General features: G+C 37.2%; 1 long non-coding RNA gene and 1 pseudogene across 2 annotated transcripts; both read left to right on the top strand.

Annotated features, from left to right (window-relative positions):
• Window positions 1-64: 64 nt before the first annotated feature.
• On the top strand, window positions 65-4,257 carry LOC148195785 (uncharacterized). The gene is made up of 2 exons (XR_015780841.1): window positions 65-431; window positions 703-4,257. It is a non-coding gene; the product is annotated as an uncharacterized LOC148195785 (long non-coding RNA).
• Window positions 4,258-20,313: 16,056 nt separating this feature from the next.
• LOC148195784 (exosome complex component RRP41 homolog) lies at window positions 20,314-22,989 on the top strand (annotated as a pseudogene). The gene is made up of 7 exons (XR_015781030.1): window positions 20,314-20,402; window positions 21,138-21,216; window positions 21,302-21,338; window positions 21,458-21,574; window positions 21,699-21,784; window positions 22,752-22,841; window positions 22,942-22,989. The product of XR_015781030.1 is annotated as an exosome complex component RRP41 homolog (transcript).
• Window positions 22,990-23,523: the final 534 nt, after the last annotated feature.

Genomic DNA, 23,523 nt, shown 5'->3' with positions numbered 1-23,523 from the left:
TTACTATAAATACCCAGCTCCTCTATTGTATTGTCACTTTTGAGCTGAATGAGAATTATATTTCTGAAATCAGAATAATTCTCTCTTGAAAGTCATAGGCTAGAGAGTCCAAAGACTTCCTCTAGCCACCTTCCAAGCACACTCTATTTTTCCATTTCTCCAAAATTCCACGGTGCTACTCATTCCTCCACGCCACCTCTCCTTCGCTGCCACCTCGCATGCGTCAGCGTTTTTCAATTCCTTCTTCAGCCACGCGTCCGCTCCCTCATTCCACATCATTTGCTTTTCTTCTCACACATCAGACACGCACAGCCACATTCTCTCTTTCGTGAGAGCTTTTTCTCCATCTCGCAGAACCACATCTCGTTCTTCCACTCAAGAGTTTCCTCGTCGCCAGCCATTCTTCATCACAAATCCATCTCTTCTCCTCCGTAAGTATCAGATTCACAAGTTTCTTCATCTTTCTTCCACTGTCACCAAATCATCTGCACATTTGTCTAGGGTTTCTTCATCCTTCATCATTTTCTCTGATTTTAGCCGATTAAAATTACTTTTGATTCGTTCCAAACCTTTTCCACCGTTCAATCTTCATTTTGAACCGATTAATCGGTTCATATTGGGTTTCCTTCCATTTCTAGGGTTTCTATCGAGTTTAACCCTCTGTTTTTGTCATTTTCCGCTGCGTATTCTTCGTCGGAGAAGCTTCGAGGAGGTCCGGTTTGTATTCGCGCAGCTTCAATCGACCTCTCCTCGGGCGTTCGTCCATCAAGTGGTATCAGAGCCAGGTTCGAACACGCTTCAGAGGTAAGTATCTCGGTTCGTCTCTGTTCTGAGTTTTCTTCCATTATTGAGTTGTTTCGATTCTTGTTTCAGTTTGATTCGTGTCTCTGTCTTTGTTCTAGTTTTGTGTTTTGATTCTGTCTTGATTCTGAGTTTATTCTTCCATTTTCGCGTTCTTAGTTAATTTCTTTACTGTCTTGTGTTTAACTTTTGTTCGTCATGGAATTCTCAAAGTGTTTTGCCTTGATTCAGTTTCAGTATGTGTTGTTTTTTCTGTATGAGATTCAAATATGTTTGTTCGTTCTTGGATCTCAATTTCTGCGTTTAGGTTTTCAAGTTGAGTGTTACTTATTTGTTTAAGCTTTCTTGTTCTGTGCCTTTGAGTCATTATATGAGTATTATTTCATTTTATTTCGGTGCAAGTCTTTGTTTGAGTATTTTAATTTCTAAATCCATTTCTGTTTTGTCTATGTCATGTTATTTTGTTTTAATTGTCAATTAAATCTGAGTTTAACTGTGATTCAATTGAGTTTTTTTTGCTTTGAGTAAGATCTGTTCATCATCATAAGCAGTGAAATTCAATTGAATGAGCTTGATGCAGACTTCAACAGCAGTTTAATTTCATTTCATTTATCTGAAGCTGTCTTGAGTTTTTGATGCTGACCATTACATGTAATTTGTATTGCACTTTTGAAATTCTGTGAGCTGAAAGTTGAATCTGCTTGTGGATAGCAAATGCACACCAATTAAGCTATGAAATGTTGCATTGAGCTTGGGTGCAAGATGCTTACAGCAGCATCAGTCTTTCATTTGGCCAGCTACACCGAACTGGTTGTTCTTTGAAGTCTGTGTTAATGTTTTGAGTGTGTGTTTGTTCTACTTAGTATTAGATCATTACTAAGTTCTAACATCAGTACATCCTAGAGTCATTGTGTCTGAGTGCTTTAATTTCTTTTCTGCAGAATTAAATTTGATTTGACTTGTGTTACTGCACCTTTGTGTCAAAGTTGTTCTGGCTTAAAATTTGTAAGTGGTTGATGATTAAGTCCACAAAAATCTGCATCACATCAGCAGTACTTGTAATCTTGTACAAAAAAACCACTAAATCTGTGATTTGAATTTGAACCTAGCAGTAACACTTGTAATTGGAGTTGATTCTACTGATTTCATTGTAAAACAGTGCATAAGGCTGAAATTAACAATGTTAAATGCTGCACTACAAGTCTGAAATAAAGTGAATCAGTTTGAACATTTGTTTACAAAAATTCTGCAATTTGTTCTTGATCTTTTATTGCTTTTGAAATCTACTCTAGAACTGATCTTAGGATCCTGTTTGAGTGCTTACTGTGATCAAAAGCTTTGTTTCTTGCTTGTCATTGTTGAATGTCTTAGTTTTGTCTACATTACATGTAAAATCTGTTCAGCTGTTCTAATTTGAGCTTTGTTTGCTTTCATAATCTGATCTTGAGTCAGTTTCTCTGTTGTGCTGTAAATTCTTTTGCTTTAGTGGTTGTCCTGTTCTGTTCTACCTGTCTGTCCATTACTTTGATCTTTGCCTAGCCATTTCTTTATTACTTGAGAAGCTTTTTCACTCTGGATTTCTGGAAATTGAAAGAAGGTTTGTGTGCTTGGTAGCATTTTAGGTGGTGGTGGTCTGGAATACTCTCCAGCTGTGTACTGCCAAGGGAGAATCTCCCTTCCAAACCTTTACATTTTGAGTGCTTTAAGCTTTTAAAAAGAAGCCTGAGTGTTGTGAGTTTTGTAAGGCTGATTTGGCCTAATTCCTTGGCACTTTGAAATAGAGAATTCATTGTTAATCTAACTGTTTTGTGATTGTTCATTGTGCAGGAAAAGAAATTGGATCAATTAGATTGGATCAGTTGTGGTTTGCTTAAACTGACATTGCATTCATTTTGGATTATAAACTGCTTGCTGAAATCATTGAGATATTATATGTCTGAATGTGATTACTGATTTCATGGTTTGCTTACAATTGTTGAAATCTGTTGAATACTTATTAGCACCATCATTCTTTCGTTGTTGAGATCAATTTTTCCAAATGCATATAGAAAATATTTTCCTGGTATTAATCACATGCAGATTTCAGTTTTATTCAGATTGATTGATTGAATACCTTGCATGCCACCTAGTTAGTTGTTCATGGACTGATTTATGCATGAATTGATTTGCTTGGAGTAATTAGTCTTGTGCATGAACTTGTTTTAACTGCCAAAGCATCATTCCATTTGAAGAAGTGACTAAAGCACTTACTTTCCAATTCTGACGTTGTGGTTGAATTAAGCACATAATTCTTTTACCCATTGGATTGATCAGAATTTAAATTAGAATTGAATGATTGTTTAAATCAGTTTAGTTCAGCTTTGAATTACACCCATTGCATCTGGTTTAATATCTATGTCCTTGTGTATTTTTGCTGGAGTTGGTGCAATTTCTGTGAGCAGATCTGAAACGAATCAGTGCAGGGAAAAAGTGAAGAATGAATCTGCTGATTAGTTGAGCACAAGGAAGAACCTACAACAAAGTCCACTAAAACCAACAACTAGAAATAGCATTAATCAGGGAAGTTGCTTAGCTATATTACTTCTATTTGTTTAACTGTTTGTGTTATAGCTTGCAATTTGTTGGATGATGTGATTTGCTGAATTGGAATCTGGTTTGATGTTGTTGTGTGCAGAGTTGATAAACATTTGGAGTCAAGAATTTTAAGCAGTAGCAGAATATCAGTAGAGTTTACAGCAAGATAGACCAACCATTTAATTAGGGGAGTTGTTTAATTTTGTTGCCTCTGGATTACTTAATTGTTTCTGTCTTAGCTGGAAATTGATAGCATTGATGGTTACTCTGCTGAACTGATTGTGAATCTTTGATTGCAGTTTGTCATTTGAGAGCAACAGAAATTTATATAGCTGCATCAAGTGTACGAGACTAGGAGAAAAGGGAAGAATCTTTTATATTGTGTGAATTTAATCCTTTTGATATCTGTGTGTAGATAAGGCACATTGATTCCAATTGTGATTTGTGATTATAGGATAAACCAGAAGCTAGAAAAGGGGCCAAAGCTGGCCGAACCAGCAACAGGAGTGTACATTTTTTTTTGGCACAAGGACTTGGCATCAAAATGAATGAAGTGGACCAGGACCAGGACCGTAGCAGCCTAGTATAGTTTTTCTTTTGTAATTATTTTCTTCAATTTGTTTGTAATAGGCTTGTGTTAGCCTACTCTTAGCTTTAGCTTTTGTTTTGTAAAAGGGCCTTTTATAAAGTCCAAGTGTTTAGGAAGAGTCCTTGGTGCTCTTTCAAACTCTTGGCAACTTTATTTGCTTTTATTTTTAGCATAGCTAGACAGGTGAATGTGTCTTGTTAGCCAAAGCTACAAGCTTCACCATAGGAGTAGACTTTAATATTGACTTAATTTGTGTATCTCGTAGGGGTCATTAGAGTCCGCTGGTTTCTTTAGTGTTTTTGTATCTTTGATTTTGTGTTCACGTTTAGGGTTGATTAGGCTAAAAGGGATTAAACTCTAAGCCTTTTCACATTAGAGTCCGAGAGTCTAGTCTTTTATTTGTGATTAATTGTTTGAGTTGTGTACTTTGTTTCTAAAGGTGATTTTAGTTTAAGGGGTAATTAGTTAGTAGCCTAAGACATTTCTGGCAAGGCAAGATTTGGTACTTAAGCAGCTCTTTAGCTCACCTCTCTTACCTGGGACTTGTCTAAGTGAAAGTTTTGAACCCTTTAGATTAAGAAAACTTTTAAAAACAAAGATGTCTTATGGTTCATATAGGTCTTCTAGGTTAGATAAAGTTGATGAAATGTTTAAACAAGCTAGGAATCTTCCATCCTTTGGTAAAGATATAGGTGCATTAACATACCTAGCTTGGGAAAAAGAAATTGATAAAATAAATCCTTGGTTTTGTGAAGAGAGTGAATATTATGTTCTTAGTATATATCTCTCTAAGTTAGAAGAAAATGCAAGTGAGTGGTGGGATGAAAGACAATATCATGTTAGGAAAGGTAGAAAGTCCTCCATACGTGATTGGCGTGATTTAAAAGCTTGCATGAGAAGAAAGTTTGTGCCTTCAAGCATTAAAAGAAACCTAGAACTAATTAGGGATTGCATTAATGATGGAAAATTATTTCTTGAGAGTTTAAATAATCATGGGTTTCTTCGTAGAGAATTAGAATTTGGGGCAAGACTTAAGGAGATCAAGGATAAGAAAAGAGAAAGAGAGATTGAGAGAAAAGAAAAGGAAGAAAGGAAAGAAGAAGAGAAGAGAGAGAGAGAAGAAATAGAGAAAAGAGAAGAGAGAAAAAGAGAGAAATTAAGAAGAGAAGAAATAGAGAAAAGAAAAGAGAGAAGAAGAGAGGAATTAAGAAGAGAAGAAGAGAGAAAAGAAGAAGAAAAGAGAGAAAGGCAAGAAAGAGAGAAGAAAGAAAAGGAGAAATCGTTACTGATGACAAATCCTATTCTTTCAAAGACTGTGGAACAAACAAGGGAAGGTTTCCAAATCTTTACTTCTTTTCCAATAATTGATTACTTTTCAATTTTTGACTTCTCTTTCAAACCAATTGTCATGAAAACATTTTCAAAATATGACAATTCAAATCTTGAGTTATTCTTATCTTTAAGAAAACAATTAACTCAAGATAAATACCCAGCTCCTCTATTGTATTGTCACTTTTGAGCTGAATGAGAATTATATTTCTGAAATCAGAATAATTCTCTCTTGAAAGTCATAGGCTAGAGAGTCCAAAGACTCCCTCTAGCCACCTTCCAAGCACACTCTCATTTTTCCATTTCTCCAAAATTCCACGGTGCTACTCATTCCTCCACGCCACCTCTCCTTCGCTGCCACCTCGCATGCGTCAGCGTTTTTCAATTCCTTCTTCAGCCACGCGTCCGCTACCTCATTCCACATCATTTGCTTTTCTTCTCACACATCAGACACGCACAGCCACATTCTCTCTTTCGTGAGAGCTTTTTCTCCATCTCGCAGAACCACATCTCGTTCTTCCACTCAAGAGTTTCCTCGTCGCCAGCCATTCTTCATCACAAATCCATCTCTTCTCCTCCGTAAGTATCAGATTCACAAGTTTCTTCATCTTTCTTCCACTGTCACCAAATCATCTGCACATTTGTCTAGGGTTTCTTCATCCTTCATCATTTTCTCTGATTTTAGCCGATTAAAATTACTTTTGATTCGTTCGAAACCTTTTCCACCGTTCAATCTTCATTTTGAACCGATTAATCGGTTCATATTGGGATTCCTTCCATTTCTAGGGTTTCTATCGAGTTTAACCCTCTGTTTTTGTCATTTTCCGTTGTGTATTCTTCGTCGGAGAAGCTTCGAGGAGGTCCGGTTTGTATTCGCGCAGCTTCAATCGACCTCTCCTCGGGCGTTCGTCCATCCTGATAGATTTTAATGTTTATCAGAACTAAGGTTATTGACTGCTTCTAATCTGTTTATATGCTTTTTTGCAGTTCAAAATGTGCCCTTACACATTTCCATTACCCATGGCATGGCTCATTGATAACAGTTGAAAAACTGTTATTTTCATGCTTAAAATTGATACTAAAAGCAACCTTTAGACTTAGAAACTAGCTTGAAATCATGCCTTTTATCCATATTTTCAGAAATAAGAGAGCTGGACAGGTTTATGCTTGATTTAAGTGTTTTTGTGCAGGTTTTGAGGTGAATTTGGTGAAAGAAGTGAAGAAGGAGAGAGATGACATTAGAAAAGACAAGAAAGAGTGCAAAAGTAGAAGCCGAAGGCACCGCTCAGCGGCAATTTACCGCTGAGCGGCACTCAGGAGGTTGCGGGAGTCACGCTGAGGGGCAAACTGGCCACTGAGGGGAAGAAACGTGAAGCGCAACCACCGCTGAGCGGTATTTACCGCTGAGCGGCACTTTTATGGACTTGGGCTTTTGTAATCTTTTGTAATTCTAGAATAGTATATAAGGACTTGCACGTCCTAGGGTTAGACATCTTTGGCAGAAACGAGGCAAACACTCTCTCTTCCACCCCTTTGAAGGAGGATCTTGGATGCTCAGGCTACCTCTTCACCTTTATTGGGTTTATTCTTTCATACTTTCATTGTAATTCATCTAGGTTCACCATGAATATGGTGAACTAAACCTTGTATGTTTGTTGGGGAATCAATGTAATCTCTTGAAGCTCTCATATATGGAATTTATGCTTGCATCTTTGAATTAAGATATATGCTTTCTTTCATCATTAGTTAGGGTTTTTCCTCTTTGCTTAATGCTTGCATTGTTTAACTCATTCTAATGCATGATTATTGGTTTTGTCGATACGGGCACGTACGGGGAAGTCTAGATCCGGGGAATTTCTCCCAATATTATATTGGTTGTCGTTAAGCTCCTGCGCTTATGAACTAATCATTAGGAATGCTAGGAATTGTATGAACTCGTGATTAGGGAGAAGCCATCTAGAATGGTACTTTAGAGAGTGGCATTAACAATGATGATTTGAATGTTGAATTCCTAAAATGTATGAGAGTGGATGAGATGAAATTGACCCCCAACAACATATTCATATATTCCATTGAAAGTGTTTATCTTTTGTCTTTGCCATTGATCAAACTTCATGCATACATGTTTATTTTTCGTCTTGCATATTAAAATCCAATTATTTTGTTTGTAAGTCTTAGCTAATCAACAAATCACATAACTAAACTAGGCCGTGAGTCCTTTGGGAAGAACGATACTTGGTCTTACCAAGTTTATTACTTGAACGATTCGGTCATACTTGCCGATTATGAAACAAGTTTGTGACATCATATTTTGGTGCTTACAAATTTGTCCATCAAGTTTTTGGCGCCGTTGCCGGGGACTCGTGGTTTAACTGGTTAATTTGTGTGATTATTGATTATCTTTGACTTTAATTTTGAATTTCTGTTTTTATTTTTCTGTTTTTATTTTATTCTATCTTTTTATCTTTTTAGATTAGATTAGATTTTATTTTAGATTTGATTTGATTAGATTTTATTTTATCTTTTAGGTTAGGTTAGATTTTATTTTATCTTTTAGAGTAGGTTAGATTTTATTAGATTTTATTTTTTAGATTAGGTTTTATTTTATTCTATCTTATTTGATTCTATCTTCTAAATTTTTTTTTTCTTCTGAATATATCTTTTCTTCTATATCTTTTTGTGCTAACAAATCTTTTCTAGGGTTTTGTTTTCTTGTGTATGCAGGAAGCAATTCGAACTAGAAGTAAGAAAACAACAGAACCACTTCTTGAAGGTCTAGACGAGAGTAGAAGGAGGAGAAGAATCAGAACGTCTAGAGAACTTTTCCCTTCTCCAGAAACTCTCCTACAATCATCACCACAAGGTTCTGTTCATAGCACAGGGAGTATGGAGAACAATAATAATGTTAGAAGAACTCTTGCAGATTACACTAATCTTGCTGGACCTCAGCACTTCAACAGCATAGCTAGACCTAGAGTCAATGCAGCCAATATGGAGGTCAAGCCAGCATTAATTCAATTGGTGAAGAGTAATCAATTTAATGGGTTATCTCACGAAAGCCCATATGAGCACCTTACTACCTTTAATGAGATCTGCAACACGGTCAAAATTAATGGGGTGCCAGACGAAGCTATCAAACTTAGCTTGTTTCCTTTCTCATTGGGAGGCAATGCTAAGCTTTGGTTGAACTCTTTTCCAGAAGAAAGTTTCACAGAGTGGGAAGCAGTGGTTACAAAATTTTTAAATAAATACTTCCCACAATCTAAGGTAACTAAGGGCAAGCAAGAGAGGTAAAGGTTAATTTAGTAATGGCCGATGGATCTTCAAAAGAGCCATGTGGGATTGCAGAAGACGTTGTAGTTTGTGTGGGCAAACTTCAGTTCTTGGCAGACTTTGTGGTGATGAAGATGGAAACCGAGAAGATACCTTTTATACTTGGAAGACCGTTTATGAAAACGGCCAGGGCTATCATAGATGTGAATGAAGGTATAGTGGTTCTCCAAGACAGAGAGGAGAGAGTGGTGGTGGATGTCTTCAAAGATGAAAAACAAGCAGAGGAGGAAGAGGCTAGTTACAAAGCTGCATTTCGAGATGCACCCATGACTAGAGGTAAGGATGAAAATCTTGAAGTTTTAGATAACCATTGTTTGTTTTTTCAGGTAAACAAGGTAGAAGAGATTGGAAAAGGAGAAGAAGTTCCTAGAGACTGGAAGAAAATAAGACTCCAACTTGGCACACCTGTAAGACTCAAGAACAAGTTGTGGGTTATAAAAGGCTTTAAAGAGAAGGAGATGATAGAGATAGAGTCTCCATATTCTAGAGGATCCAAAACAGTCCAAAGGAAGCAGTTGAAAGGTTGGTGGAAGGACTACATCAACTATAAAGAAGATGGAACATGAGCTTTAACAAGGTCAAGCTAATGACGTTAAAGGAGCGCTTGCTGGGAGGCAACCCAGTGGATTTACAAACTTTTGATTTGTTTTGGTTTTGTAACTTTTAATCTGTGAACATTATTCTGGACATTATTTTGTTGAATCTAGCATCTACTGAAGGATGCTAGGTGGTTAAGTATCTACTGAAGGATACTAGGTTTGTAACACCTACTGATGGGTGTTGGTGAGAAAATTTTGCACCTACTGACGGGTGCTGGTAAGTTTGAAACACCTACTGATGGGTGTTGGTGGATTTTGGGTCAGGCTCGTGACGTTAAACAAGCGCTACCTGGGAGGCAACCCAGTTGATTGATTGTTTCTGTTTGTTTTATTTTAGTTAGGATTTGCATAAGCATTTTTAACATTGAATTGCAGGGAACCCATGAGGGGCATGTAGGGAAGGCACGTAGGTTAAGAAAAGAAGGAGAGGAGCACTTCACGAAAGTGCCGCTGAGCGGCAATTACCGCTGAGCGGTACTATCGCAGTTGGGCTTAAGTTCCCCTTAGCGGAACCCGAGCCCATTAGGGTATTTTTAAACCCTAAGCTGCGCAATTTTTCATTCTTTCAAGCTCTTCTCTGCACAAACACTTCCACACATCTTCTCTTAGGTTTTCCACATCTTTTCACTCTTCCCTCTTTAGAAAATCTCTCTTTCACTCACTTTTTCACTAGTGTGCCATCAAAGTTTGGGGTTGGAAGAGAGTAATCTAGTTTGGAAGCATTCTCATAGCATCTAGCATCTCCACCCAAGTAAGTAAATGCATTTTGTTCATTCTAGGGTTCTTGAATTTGAATGTGATTGTCAAAGCATGAATATTTAGGGGTTTTGATTTCTATGCATGATTTGATTATATATTTGATGTTTGAACCGATTAAACTGCATGATTATGAACTGGAAAACTGAAAATTGCATTTGGGTGGAGTTAGGACAGTTTTAAAATGAGATTTTCAAAAATCTGCAGATCACCGCTGAGCGGCAGTTACCGCTGAGCGGCACTCTGCCAGATTTGATTTTTCTGGTTTGTTGCGTGTTGGTATGTGGCACTGGTGGCGCTGAGGGGAAATTCTAGCCCTCAGCGGTGGTTTAGCTTCGAAAGGAGTTGTGTTCTGTGTTATACTAATGATTAACATCATGTTCTGTGGTTTTGTATTTATGTCTGAATGCAGGAATGGCATCCTCTTCAGGAAAGAGATTGAAAACCATGGCAACCAAGAGGAAGGAAAAGGAACCAGAGCAACCCCACTCTAGCAGGTTCCTCTCTAGGAAACATGAGAAGCACTTTAGGGTGGTTCAGGACAGGAGACTTCTAATGGAGAGAAAGGTTGGAATGATACCTAACTTTGCTCCGCAATTTGGAGAGCAAGTGTTAGGGAATGATTGGGGAAAGCTAGCCACTTATCCAGCACCTGCCAACATAGCTGTGGTGAAGGAATTCTACACCAATGCAAAGAAGATTGGTGACTATCCAGCTGAGAATTATTTGGGATATGTCAGAGGCCATGCTATTAGGTATGATCCTGATTCTATCAACAACTTCCTGGATACTGTGTGGGCTGGTGAGCAATGCCAGTTTGCTCTTAGCATGGAGGAAGGTGCTGATTTTGAGGATGTGGAGAGAGTGTTGTGTATACCTGGAGGACACTTCCAAAGGAATAGATCTGGCGCAGTGGTTAACATTAGGAGGACAGATTTGACTCCTCTTGCAAAGTATTGGATGGCGTTTTCTCATGCCAACATTCAGCCATGTTCACATGTGTCAGATATTACTCTCAGCAGGGCACTATTCATCTACTGTGCTATCAGGAACTTAAATGTTAATGTTGGGCAGGTGATAGCTGATGAAATTAGTGTGTGCGCGAATACCTCAAACAACAAAGCACCACTAGGACATCCTTCTTTGATCACTCACCTTTGCAAACTAGCTGGGGTGGACACTTCTGCTCCACCATTTGAGAGGCCAAGAAAAGCTATTGATGAGGCCTATTACAGACAGTACTGTGGAGGTGAGGATATAGCTCAGCCAGTTCCACCACGCCGAGCTCGTAGAGAGAGAGGATCAGCACAGAGCCAGACATCTGCTGATACACATGAAGCAGAACCATTCCAGATGAGGGACATGTATATGTCTCTTATAGGTGCTCAGTTGCAGTCCATCCACAGAGGGCAGGTGGCCACTGCTGAAATGATAGTGGGGATGTATGATACACCTCCAACCCACAGGTGGACTATGGATGAATTCCATAATGTGGTAGCGTGGCCAGAAGAACCAGTACATGGAGGAGCTGGAGCAGCTGAAGCTTCAGCAGGAGATATGGAAGAAGATGAAGCTGAGGAGGAGGATGCATTTGATGATGATGATGATGAAGAGGAAGAGGAAGATACAGAGGACAGCTCAGACTGATGAGGAGCTGAGATAGCATTTACTGATGAATGCTATCATATGATTATGCTTTTGTGGTTTAAGTTTTCTGAACTTATTTGTTTTTGTTTTTAGATTAGGGTTTGATGTACTCTATTGAACATCTGGTTTATTATGATGGTTTGCTATTAACTGTGATTGTTTGATGAGTAATGCTTGATGATGCTTATTGACTGATTGATGTTGAGATGATGTGCACATTAAATGCTTATACAGGTGATTCACAAGCTTTGTGAACAAATGCATGATATCATGATTGTGATTGTGAAATTAAGCAGGATGTGTATGTCAAATGTGAATGAGCTTGTATGTGAGGTTTTGAGCTCCAGAGTTGTTATTGTTGAATGCTATTACTTTGAAAGCATGAATGATTTTGCCCAGGTTTTCTATGATTGAATCAATTGCTTGTTTTGCATCATGTGATCAAGGCCGTGTTTTTAAAACCCTTTTTATTGGCCAAATTCATAAAGTTAGCCTACTAAAAGAGAACACTTTGTGTTCTATCCTTTCAACCCAAAGCCTTGAACATACACTGAACACCCTTGATTGAAAATCTTTACCTTGAGTTAAGTAGAAGATCTTATGTGGTATTGTTAAATGTTCAAGTTTGGGGTTGTTGGGGAAACATGAAAAAGGAAAAGCATTGAGCTAAGAGCTAAAAAGTAAGAATATGAAAAGAATAAGAAAAAGAAAAGAAAAGAAAAAGAAGTAAAGCTCAATGCAAATGCAAATGCAAAAGCAAAAAGGCAAGTTGGGAATGAATAAGATGATTGTGTTGTTATGATTCTCTTAACTCAAGGATTTTGTGATCCAGAAAAACCAATTTTCTTGTTAGCCCAGCCACGTTATAAGCCATTGAAAAGTCCTTGTGATGATGCATGCTTGTGAATGTTTTTGATTGTGGTAAAATGAAAGGCAAAGTTGATTCATGTGACATTGTGATAGTAGAGTGAATGAGTGAAACACTTTACCTCTTATACACTTGTGTGTTGAGTGAAACACTTTACCTAGTGAGGAAATATTCCATAAGTACATGAACATCCATGCTTAATTGATTGATCATTCATGAAAAATAGCATTTGTTGGAATCTAGATGACTTTGTGAAACACTAAAGCATGTGCACATCTTAATTGAACTCTTGGTCATAAGTTTGAGTGAAGTTGTTACTTATCTTCAAAAGAGAATTTTGAATGAGTGAACCATCATATGAATTGGTTGGAGATGGAGTTACATTTTGTTTGCTTGAGGACAAGCAAAGTTCTAAGTTTGGGGTTGTGATAACAGTTGAAAAACTGTTATTTTCATGCTTAAAATTGATACTAAAAGCAACCTTTAGACTTAGAAACTAGCTTGAAATCATGCCTTTTATCCATATTTTCAGAAATAAGAGAGCTGGACAGGTTTATGCTTGATTTAAGTGTTTTTGTGCAAGTTTTGAGGTGAATTTGGTGAAAGAAGTGAAGAAGGAGAGAGATGACATTAGAAAAGACAAGAAAGAGTGCAAAAGTAGAAGCCGAAGGCACCGCTCAGCGGCAATTTACCGCTGAGCGGCACTCAGGAGGTTGCGGGAGTCACGCTGAGGGGCAAACTGGCCACTGAGGGGAAGAAACGTGAAGCGCAACCACCGCTGAGCGGTATTTACCGCTGAGCGGCACTTTTATGGACTTGGGCTTTTGTAATCTTTTGTAATTCTAGAATAGTATATAAGGACTTGCACGTCCTAGGGTTAGACATCTTTGGCAGAAACAAGGCAAACACTCTCTCTTCCACCCCTTTGAAGGAGGATCTTGGATGCTCAGGCTACCTCTTCACCTTTATTGGGTTTATTCTTTCATACTTTCATTGTAATTCATCTAGGTTCACCATGAATATGGTGAACTAAACCTTGTATGTTTGTTGGGGAATCAATGTAATCTCTTGAAGCTCTCATATATGGAATTTATGCTTGCATCTTTGAATTAAGATATATGCTTTCTTTCATCATTAGTTAGGGTTTTTCCTCTTTGCTTAATGCTTGCATTGTTTAACTCATTCTAATGCATGATTATTGGTTTTGTCGATACGGGCACGTACGGGGAAGTCTAGATCCGGGGAATTTCTCCCAATATTATATTGGTTGTCGTTAAGCTCCTGCGCTTATGAACTAATCATTAGGAATGCTAGGAATTGTATGAACTCGTGATTAGGGAGAAGCCATCTAGAATGGTACTTTAGAGAGTGGCATTAACAATGATGATTTGAATGTTGAATTCCTAAAATGTATGAGAGTGGATGAGATGAAATTGACCCCCAACAACATATTCATATATTCCATTGAAAGTGTTTATCTTTTGTCTTTGCCATTGATCAAACTTCATGCATACATGTTTATTTTTCGTCTTGCATATTAAAATCCAATTATTTTGTTTGTAAGTCTTAGCTAATCAACAAATCACATAACTAAACTAGGCCGTGAGTCCTTTGGGAAGAACGATACTTGGTCTTACCAAGTTTATTACTTGAACGATTCGGTCATACTTGCCGATTGTGAAACAAGTTTGTGACATCATATTTTGGTGCTTACAAATTTGTCCATCACTCATCTATGTATAACCCATATGCAGAATTATCTGCAGATCTTATATATACTAATTAACATAAAGCTTCAGTGATTCATGACTATGTAAGAATTCATGTAGGATATTATTATTTATTAATACTCCGCATTTCATACGCTTCATGAGTATTCTTGAAAGATCTAAAGGAACCTTTTTTGGAATGAATATTAAGTGAAGAAAAAAGGAGGAAAAAAAAAGCCCAAGAAAAAAATAATAGCTGTACCTCCATGGGTCTACGACCATCCAGTCGAAGTCCTTCTGGCCTGACGTATTCCATCCTCAGGTCAATCTATGGCAGAGACAAAAGGGAGACAAAGATGAGACATAAGCAGCTGGATTTTGTTTTTATTTGCTTTATATTCTTGGCTTCCAAAAAAAAATGATATTTTCTACTAAAGTTATTAAAACAAAATGGTGAGATTTTGATGAATCTGAGCCATTTAAAAGTTTGTGTTGGCTCAAGTAGTTTGTGGGTCATGCAGTGAGATGAGTGAGAGAGCAGTTCGAATTAATAACACTGCTCAATTGAAAACATACCGAACAAACTCCAGTTGCTCTGTAAAGATTAGGATGAAAACAAGGTTACAAAAAATCAAGCAATCTGAACTTTGAATGAATATCATATAGACAACAACAAACATTTACCCAATAAGTGGGGCACTAGGTAAATAATATTGCAGAAATAAATATTAGAAATCAGCAAACAACAAAATAACAACGCATTTGAAGAAAATAAATCTGGTCGTGTCCCTACCCTTTTAAACATTTAAGTTTGCTCTTAATCTTACTGCAAGCAAAGAAAAAGAGGAAAGTACACCACGGACAGAAAGATATTGTAAAGGGGTGGTTCTCGAAGCAAATTCAATCTGCATACTGTTATTATTTTTATTTTATTCTAGCACTCCCCGAATTTCAACAAATTTCTAAAGGAGAATGAGCAGGCTTTTAGTTTAATAGTTACAGAAGAAAGATTTGGGTCAATTATATATGAGAAGGACAGTGTTCCCTTCCCACTTAATAAACTAACAACACAGAGCAATGATTTTAGTGACTCGGTTATGCTATAGATCAATTTTATGGTTGAGTGGTATGCAAGTTCAAGATGTAGGATTTTTAAGAAGAGTTTTTGTGAGATCGATACAAAGGGCAAGGAAGGGTTATAAGTTTGATTGAGAGAACGATATAGTATAGGAGTAATTGGTTATCAAGATGTTCAATGTTTGAAGCTTATACAAAGCTGTCGTAAACTCCATTTTTCTTGGTTGTAAATGTTGAATTGATTAAATTAGAAAAGCATAGCAACTTTTACGAGTTTAACAGAAAATAGGGATTGGGTGGTGAGTGGTGACTTTGTTGTCTATATGATATTCATTCAAAGTTCAGATTGCTTGATTTTTTGTAACCTTGTTTACATCCTAATCTTTAGGAGCAACTGGAGTTTGTTCGGTAGATTGTAACGTCACAAGGACCGTCGACTGCCCCCACAGATCACCACTAGGCTTTCTAGTGTGCTTTGTCCTCACTCGCACACTTTCCGGGAAAACTTCCCAGAAGGTCACCCATCCTAGAATTACTCTAGGCTAAGCACGCTTAACCATGGAGTTCTTATGAGTCGGGCAACCGAAAAGCAAATGCATTTGGTGATATGAGTAGTCAAATCAATTCCTTTAAGCTATCCTTCAATGGTATAGTCCCATACCTATATAGTCTCCAGATCCCTCTCATTCCGGTGTATGTTCGATTCATCCATGTACCCCTTCCACCGGAAGCCTTGCCAGGAGCTGCTCCTTGTCTATGCCCCCTGCACCATGCTACTTGCACCGGCGTCACTCCCCGCACTCTCATCAGTGCCCGGGTGTCACATGCTGACATCCCAAAATATATAACAATGTATATATGTAGAATGCAGCGATTATAATAATAGAAAGCAGTTAAGAGTACACAATAGATAGAATTAAGGAGTACAGTTATCCAAGTCTGGCTGGGAAACTTTAAAACTTAAGTACAAGTTCATAATTCTCCAAAACACAGATCATGCTAAAATGAAGGCTAGAAGTCTTTCAAAATAAAGAGTTGTTTAGCTAGTAGAAATCCTAAGCATTAGGGGCTGGGTCTTCCTCAACTTCCAAAGCTTGCTCCAAAGGTACATCATCACCTACTGCTCACATCCAAAGGATTGGATGATCATCGCAAGGGGAAAGGCAAACACATGCAACACATACAATTCATTTTCAATCAATCTAGCAGTTACCAGAATATACATACACATATAAACACCTTAGTCATCATAAACATAAGCATTCATTTCATAAAACTCATCAAGACAAGCATCCTATCATGTTAAGACTCTAGACACGTCCGGACATAGAATGTATGTAGAGCTGGGGCGGGTTGTGCACTTGTGATGGCCTCTACTGCTTTGCAAAGCCATTGCCGAGGGGTTCCACCCGACCATACACAAGGCTAGTCCGTTACCGCGGAATAGACCTCCAGTGATAGCGTCTACCCTAGGACCTCCCACTACTCCCACCACACGCGTCAATCCTCTCTAAGTGAGAATGAAAGACCGTTGGAGTGTTAGGGATAACCCCCATATGGAAGCCTCTTACATTCATTCAATACACTAACTGATCCCACCGAGAGATCTAAATTTCCGATTCAATCCTACCATTTTAAATCTTATGATATTCCTTTTGGATCAACAATGTACATCATAAACCACTTATAACCATACACTTTCAACCAATATGGATCACATGAAGATGCATTCATAAATTGTAACCGAAATATTTAAATAACATAACTTATTGGAATGAGAGAAAACATAACAGAAAATATCACCACTGGACGAACACTATTTGGACGAGCGCCAAGAGCCCTTGGGAGGACACTGTTTGAACGAACGTCCAAAACCCATTGGTCGGACACTGTTTGAACGAACGTCAAAATCCCTTGGGCGGACTTTGTTTGGACGAACGCTCAACGATCAAACATGAAGACCGAGCGCTAGCGATCACTAACCAATATCAAGACCGGACGCTTAAGATTCAACCCTAAGAATACAAACTTAAGGCCGAACACTCACAATCGCAACTAAACCAAGGCCGAACGCCACCAACATGAACGCTCGCTATTACTTATGGACGCTCGCTACTAATTCAACCTCTGACCGAACGCTAATTAAACCATCAACTGAACGAACGCTACTAACCAACACCTGAGCGATCGTTACTAAACCATAACTTGAGCGATCGTTATTTAAACCAATGACCGAACGCTGTTAATATCATCCCCTAAGACCGAACGCTCCCCAGACAAGGACGAACGCTAATCAAACCAACATTTGACCAAACGTCACTCAGCACATGGCATGACCGAGCGTTCAAATCTGACATGGACGAACGGTCAGTTTGCGCATTCTGCAGAATTCTGCAGAATTATGCAGAATTCTGCATAATGGTAACAGAACCTCCCTTTGACCATTTCTAACCACTTTTCTCAACTTCTTAGACTCTTAATTCTCGTTTTAGACTTAATTAAACTTGTCCAACTGATTCTAAGCATTCCTACTACCATTTTTAAGTGATTAAAGTTCACTTTCAGCTCCAAAACACTAACTTCAACAACTTAGGGACCCAAATTTGATTCTACTACTTGGAACATGTTTCCGACCACTCTTATGTTTCTAACAAGTCACAATGGACTTGTCTAGGCTGCCCAAACAGTCCAGGAACACTGCAGCCTTCATTTACTCAAAATCCCTACCTCACTTCCTCTAAAATGGCCTAAAATTGACCCTAAAGACACTTTATTTCCTTTCTAACAGCACTACCACAGAATTTTCACGCTAAAACAGTTCCAACATACACAATTCCATCATTCTAAGTCATTCCAAACAGTTTATAGACATCAATCACCAAATACACATAACACACACTTCCATACATGCATTTCAAGTTTAGCTAGAACCAAGTTCATGCTTCCACCACAAACCACTACAAATTTTATCATGCATTCACTCCACACAGTAAAATCAAAAGTAGAACTAGCTCCCCTTACCTCTAGTGTAGACAACCAAGCTCAAGTAGGAACCCTAGACCACTTGCTTGCACTCTCAAAATGTTAGAATCACCTATAAATCATCAATTGATGATAGAAAATGAATCTTAGAACCCAATAGAAGCTAGATTACGGAAGAAAACGAAATGGGTTGCATGCAACAAGTTCAATCACATGCTTACAACCCTAGGGCACATGAGAAAGGGGGTTTTCTTACCGGTTCTGATTAGAGAAATTGATCGACTAAGAGCAAGACCCGCTACTTTGTGATCGTTGGGGCAGCACCTAATCGAGAATTTAATGGTTCAGTGTGAAGAAGGGAAACGGAGAAGATATAGGGGGAGGAGAGAGCTTGCAGGAAGAGGAATGGTTTCTCAGACAAGAGGAATGAGTTAAAAATCAATGTTTCAAAACTAATGTAATTTTATTTTAAAGAACTCAACCTCTCATCTTTTCCACTTGTCATCCCCTTTTTGCTGACTCAAATCCAAGTCCTTACACAGATTCTGCAAAATCTCACCATTTTGTTTCAATAACTTTAGTAGAAAATATCATTTTTTTTTTGAAGCCAAGAATATAAAGCAAAATAAAACAAAATCCAGCTGCTTATGTCTCATCTTTGTCTCCTTTTTGTCTCTGCCATAGATTGACCTGAGGATGGAATACGTCAGTCCAGAAGGACTTCGACTGGATGGTCGCAGACCCATGGAGGTACAGCTATTATTTTTTTCTTGGGCTTTTTTTTTCCTCCTTTTTTCTTCACTTAATATTCATTCCAAAAAAGGTTCCTTTAGATCTTTCAAGAATACTCATGAAGCGTATGAAATGCGGAGTATTAATAAATAATAATATCCTACATGAATTCTTACATAGTCATGAATTACTGAAGCTTTATGTTAATTAGTATATATAAGATCTGCAAATAGTTCTGCATAAGGGTTATACATAGATGAGCCATGCCATGGGTAATGGAAATGTGTAAGGGCACATTTTGAACTGCAAAAAAACATATAAACAGATTAGAAGCAGTCAATAACCTTAGTTCTGATAAACATTAAAACCTATCACTTAAAAGCTACAAATGTTGTAGTTTGCCAAATGATAAAAGTAAGAAAATGGAGGGTTCTAACCCTAAGGATGTCTAACCAACCTTTTTTAGTGAGATATATGAACTTGGTCCTATGACAAAATGAGCTAATTGAAAGCAGCATTTTAAGGTCTGGCCTATGGAATTCAGTCCTATTTAACAACTGTGATTTGGACATGATTTTGGGATTCGACTATTTAAAATGAGGAGATGCACTTTAGAGGATAAGGTGAAGTTATTACTATTTATTAAAAATTTAGTATTTAAGAGTGCGATAAAATATATGTACATGTATAAGAAACTATGAAGTTATTAAAATCTCAATGACTATTACTGCAGTTTATCCTCTAAAGTGTTATTCCTTCACTGCAGAGGATCTAAATCTATGATTTTATATTTCTTTCTCTACTGATCTTTTGCCTTTAACTTTTTCTCCTCTCTTTATGGTATATTGTAGATGCGACAAATTCGTACAGAAATTGGTGCTGTATCCAAAGCAGATGGGTAAATGAATTTTAGCTTTTTAGAAAATTAAGTTGTGATATCATTTGAAGCATTTGACCATAAAGTTTTTTTATTTTGAAAACAGTTCTGCCATGTTTGAGATGGGTAATACAAAAGTTATTGCTGCCGTCTATGGCCCTAGAGAGGTACTGTTTAATTATTTACCTTGCTAATGAAAATTTGTCTATGTAATTTAAGGATTGTTAACTATCCTTTTTCAGTGTTAGTTGGTTTAGACATTTAAAAAACTTTGATGTTGTAGTTGAGCTTTAGATGATTTGCTGTTTTTCTTTAGTAACTTCTCTGCATTTCAGGTGCAAAATAGAAGCCAAATAACCAACCATGCTCTGGTAGTTTTTTTTTTCTAAGTTATGTTGTCTGTATTTATATGAATTGTAACAAAAACTTAATTGTTGCTTATGTGCAATGTATGTCTATAGGTTCGGTGTGAGTACAGCATGGCTAATTTTAGCACTGGAGATCGCATGAGGAAATCAAAGGGTGACAGGTTTTGCTCATTTACTTGCTTTTGTTTAACTTCCTATTCTTTTTGACCTTTCACTTATTTTTTATATATTCGTAGTTTTATACTTATCAAAAGGGTATTGGAGCATAGACTACTAGGATGATAATGAATGTTGCATTAGTAGAATCTATCTTAAGAGTGCCTTGTAATTTGTAAATTGGACTTTTTGATCTTTTTACTGAGGTAAGAATTTAATAGCAATGGTGGTAATGCATGTTTAGACTTTTAGAGTATAAATTTTGATTATTAATTAGTAATATATATATATATATATTGCATTTGTTCATGTGATACAGTATAATTTTTTTTTTAATCTTGCATTCATAATTTTCTATGTAACAACTATCTTGCTATCCACTAACGTATTGTAGTGTTTTTGGGGCTGGCTGCTCCATGCCTTTGATATAGCTGACTACAGGCTCAGCAATGGGTTATGTATCATAAAACAATGAAAAGCTTAACCCCATGCACCCTTTTACTGCCTTTTCTCATTTTTAATCTTTTTTGCAAGCTTTGACTTTTTTGAGTAATCTTTGGCCAAAACTCACTAAATAGTTTTGAATGGCTTAACCATCAATGTTTGCAGATATAAATGTTATCCTGTTTTGCTTTTCCTTCATAGTTTTAATATGGTTCTCATTGTAAGGTTCTCTTACAGAAGGATAATAGGATCACTTCTTATTTTTTACTACGTGATTTGAAGTTCTCATTCTACAGGAGATCAACTGAAATTTCCCTGGTTATTCGGCAAACCATGGAAGCATCTATATTGACACATCTATTGCCTCGATCTCAGGTTTTATTACACATTAAGAACTTATTTTGTCATGTGCTTTGCTTTCCCCTAGTCCTCCCTAATGTTTTACTTATTAAATTTGCAGATAGATATATATGTCCAAGTTCTCCAAGCAGATGGAGGTAACTAAGACTTCATAATGGGATCTTGTGATTCTCTTCTGTCATTGCCATTTTATTTTCTCTCTTTACTCATTTAATATGTACATTAATTTTGGGTGATGTTGACATGTCTTTTATAGGAACTAGATCTGCTTGTATAAATGCTGCAACTTTGGCCCTTGCCGATGCTGGGATCCCTATGCGTGATCTTGTAACATCCTGCAGTGCCGGATACCTTAACAACACAAGTCTGCTTGGTATATATCTGTTTTTACTCTAAATTTGAACTGGCTAAATACAAGTGTGGTATGTCTGTTTTGTTTCTGTCTACTTCTGATGCACGGGCTGCCCTAATTATTAAAGGTTTCTGAATGTGTACAGATTTGAACTATGTAGAAGACAGTGCTGGAGGTCCTGATGTAACCCTAGGAATTCTGCCAAAGTTGGATAAAGTAACACTGCTTCAGGTTAATTCATGTCTTGTTATTTTCTCTGTATCTATTGTGTAGTCAACCAGGTAAATTAGTTCAACAGAAAGGAAAACTTTTTATTGCTCTCTCAGTCATTGGTACTCACGTAGTAAAGAGTCTGGTGGTGTTGAAGCTGTAATTCCTCTTCCTTCAAAAACTGTTCTTGTTATTAGAGAGTTTGGAGAGAACAGTAGAGTTTTAACCCTTGATTACTCGAGGGAATAGGTGCATGTTCGGAAATCCCCAAAAGAAGCTTATCTAAGCTCGCCTCAGATTTAACAACTTAATAGTTTGCTGTACACATGAATCTTTTTTCAAATATCAGTTGTTTTTTAATCAACAGATACTTCTTACGAAGGTTCCTGATAGAGTGATTTGCTGTTGTACCCTTTGATGGAGTTATGTCATGACAAATCTTCTTTTAGTCTGAGTTAATGTTTGATCAAGTGTAACTTAATTTTCACTAGTATCATACTTGGTAACTCTTTATTTGGAATTCCAGTTCAGCATCTTTTACTTTTTTAGTTGCAGATCTTTTGTTAATACTTTAAATTTTGACTGAAGAAATATAGTTGATATATTCTTTCCGCCACCTTATTATAGGATGAAATTCATGTATGGTCCACAAAACAGAGAGGGAGGGTAACTTCATTTGGTGGGGCTGGCATAGATTTTTTCCAATGACAGTTTATCAGTCAGTTTATTGCTCCCATTCTTAGATTGATATTATGGAGTTAAATTTGTTTCGAACACGTGCCACTATGTAAAGGCTGGTTGAGATTGTGAACCTTCAAAGTTTTAATCAGAAATTTACTACTATCATTATTATGAAAAGCATGCAATGCTTTTCTTTTCTCATCCAGCTTATTTCATTCGTTCACTCCCTGCCATATTCCGTAGTTTAGAATGGAAAAGCTCCTAGTTTAATTTTATTTGCACTAATTTCTGTTGTTACTGTCTATAGATGGATTCTAAACTACCAATTGACATTTTGGAAAATGTTATGCAACTGGCAATCGAAGGCTGCAAAGCAATAGCAAACTACATTCGAGAAGTAAGAACCTGCTGACACTTTTGTGATTATACTAAGAGGAGTCCAAACAAGTTTTACATTAATTTCACTGCTTAAATCCTGTTTCTTTGTTGGCTGGCAGATTTTGCTGGAGAACACAAAGCAACTGGAGTATCGACGAGGTGTATAGTTTTTATAGCAGAAATGATGCTATGATTATTATTACCTGTGGTCACGGTTTTTCCAGATTTGTAGGTCCGTTCTTTCAGCATTTGTGCTTTTTTTTGGTTATGGAGAGATTCTCTTGTATTTACGTGGAACAATTTTGTTTTTAGCATACGGTGCTGAATAAAACGGAAAATTGTTGTAGAATTCGTTTCTCATTTCTGTCACCTTATCACTATGAATAAAAGGTAGCAAAATTATGATTTATTTTGGGACCACTTTCTGAATTTCCACCAATCCCCCAAAATAAGACGTGTAGAATGGAACTAATGATCTGACACTTCAACGAATGAAGAATTAATGATTGAAGTTAGAATCAAAATAATCAGTGGGTTGGTGGAGTGTGTGTACATGGTGATTGCATCCTCAGAAAAAGCAATGACATCAGTATTGACAATTTAATTGCTAACTAATTTCAATGGTTAGTTTCCTAAATTTCCTTTTTGGGTACGATACAGTTTGATAAAGACAGCTTTGGTGTTAAATGTTTGTATTGCAG

This window comes from Vigna umbellata, chromosome 7 (genome assembly GCF_029865625.1).
Source record: "Vigna umbellata cultivar VRB3 chromosome 7, Vumbellata_1.0, whole genome shotgun sequence".
Classification (NCBI taxonomy): Eukaryota; Viridiplantae; Streptophyta; class Magnoliopsida; order Fabales; family Fabaceae; genus Vigna; species Vigna umbellata.
The sequence above is the reverse complement of the archived record's forward strand: the minus strand, read 5'-3'. Positions and strand labels throughout refer to the sequence as shown.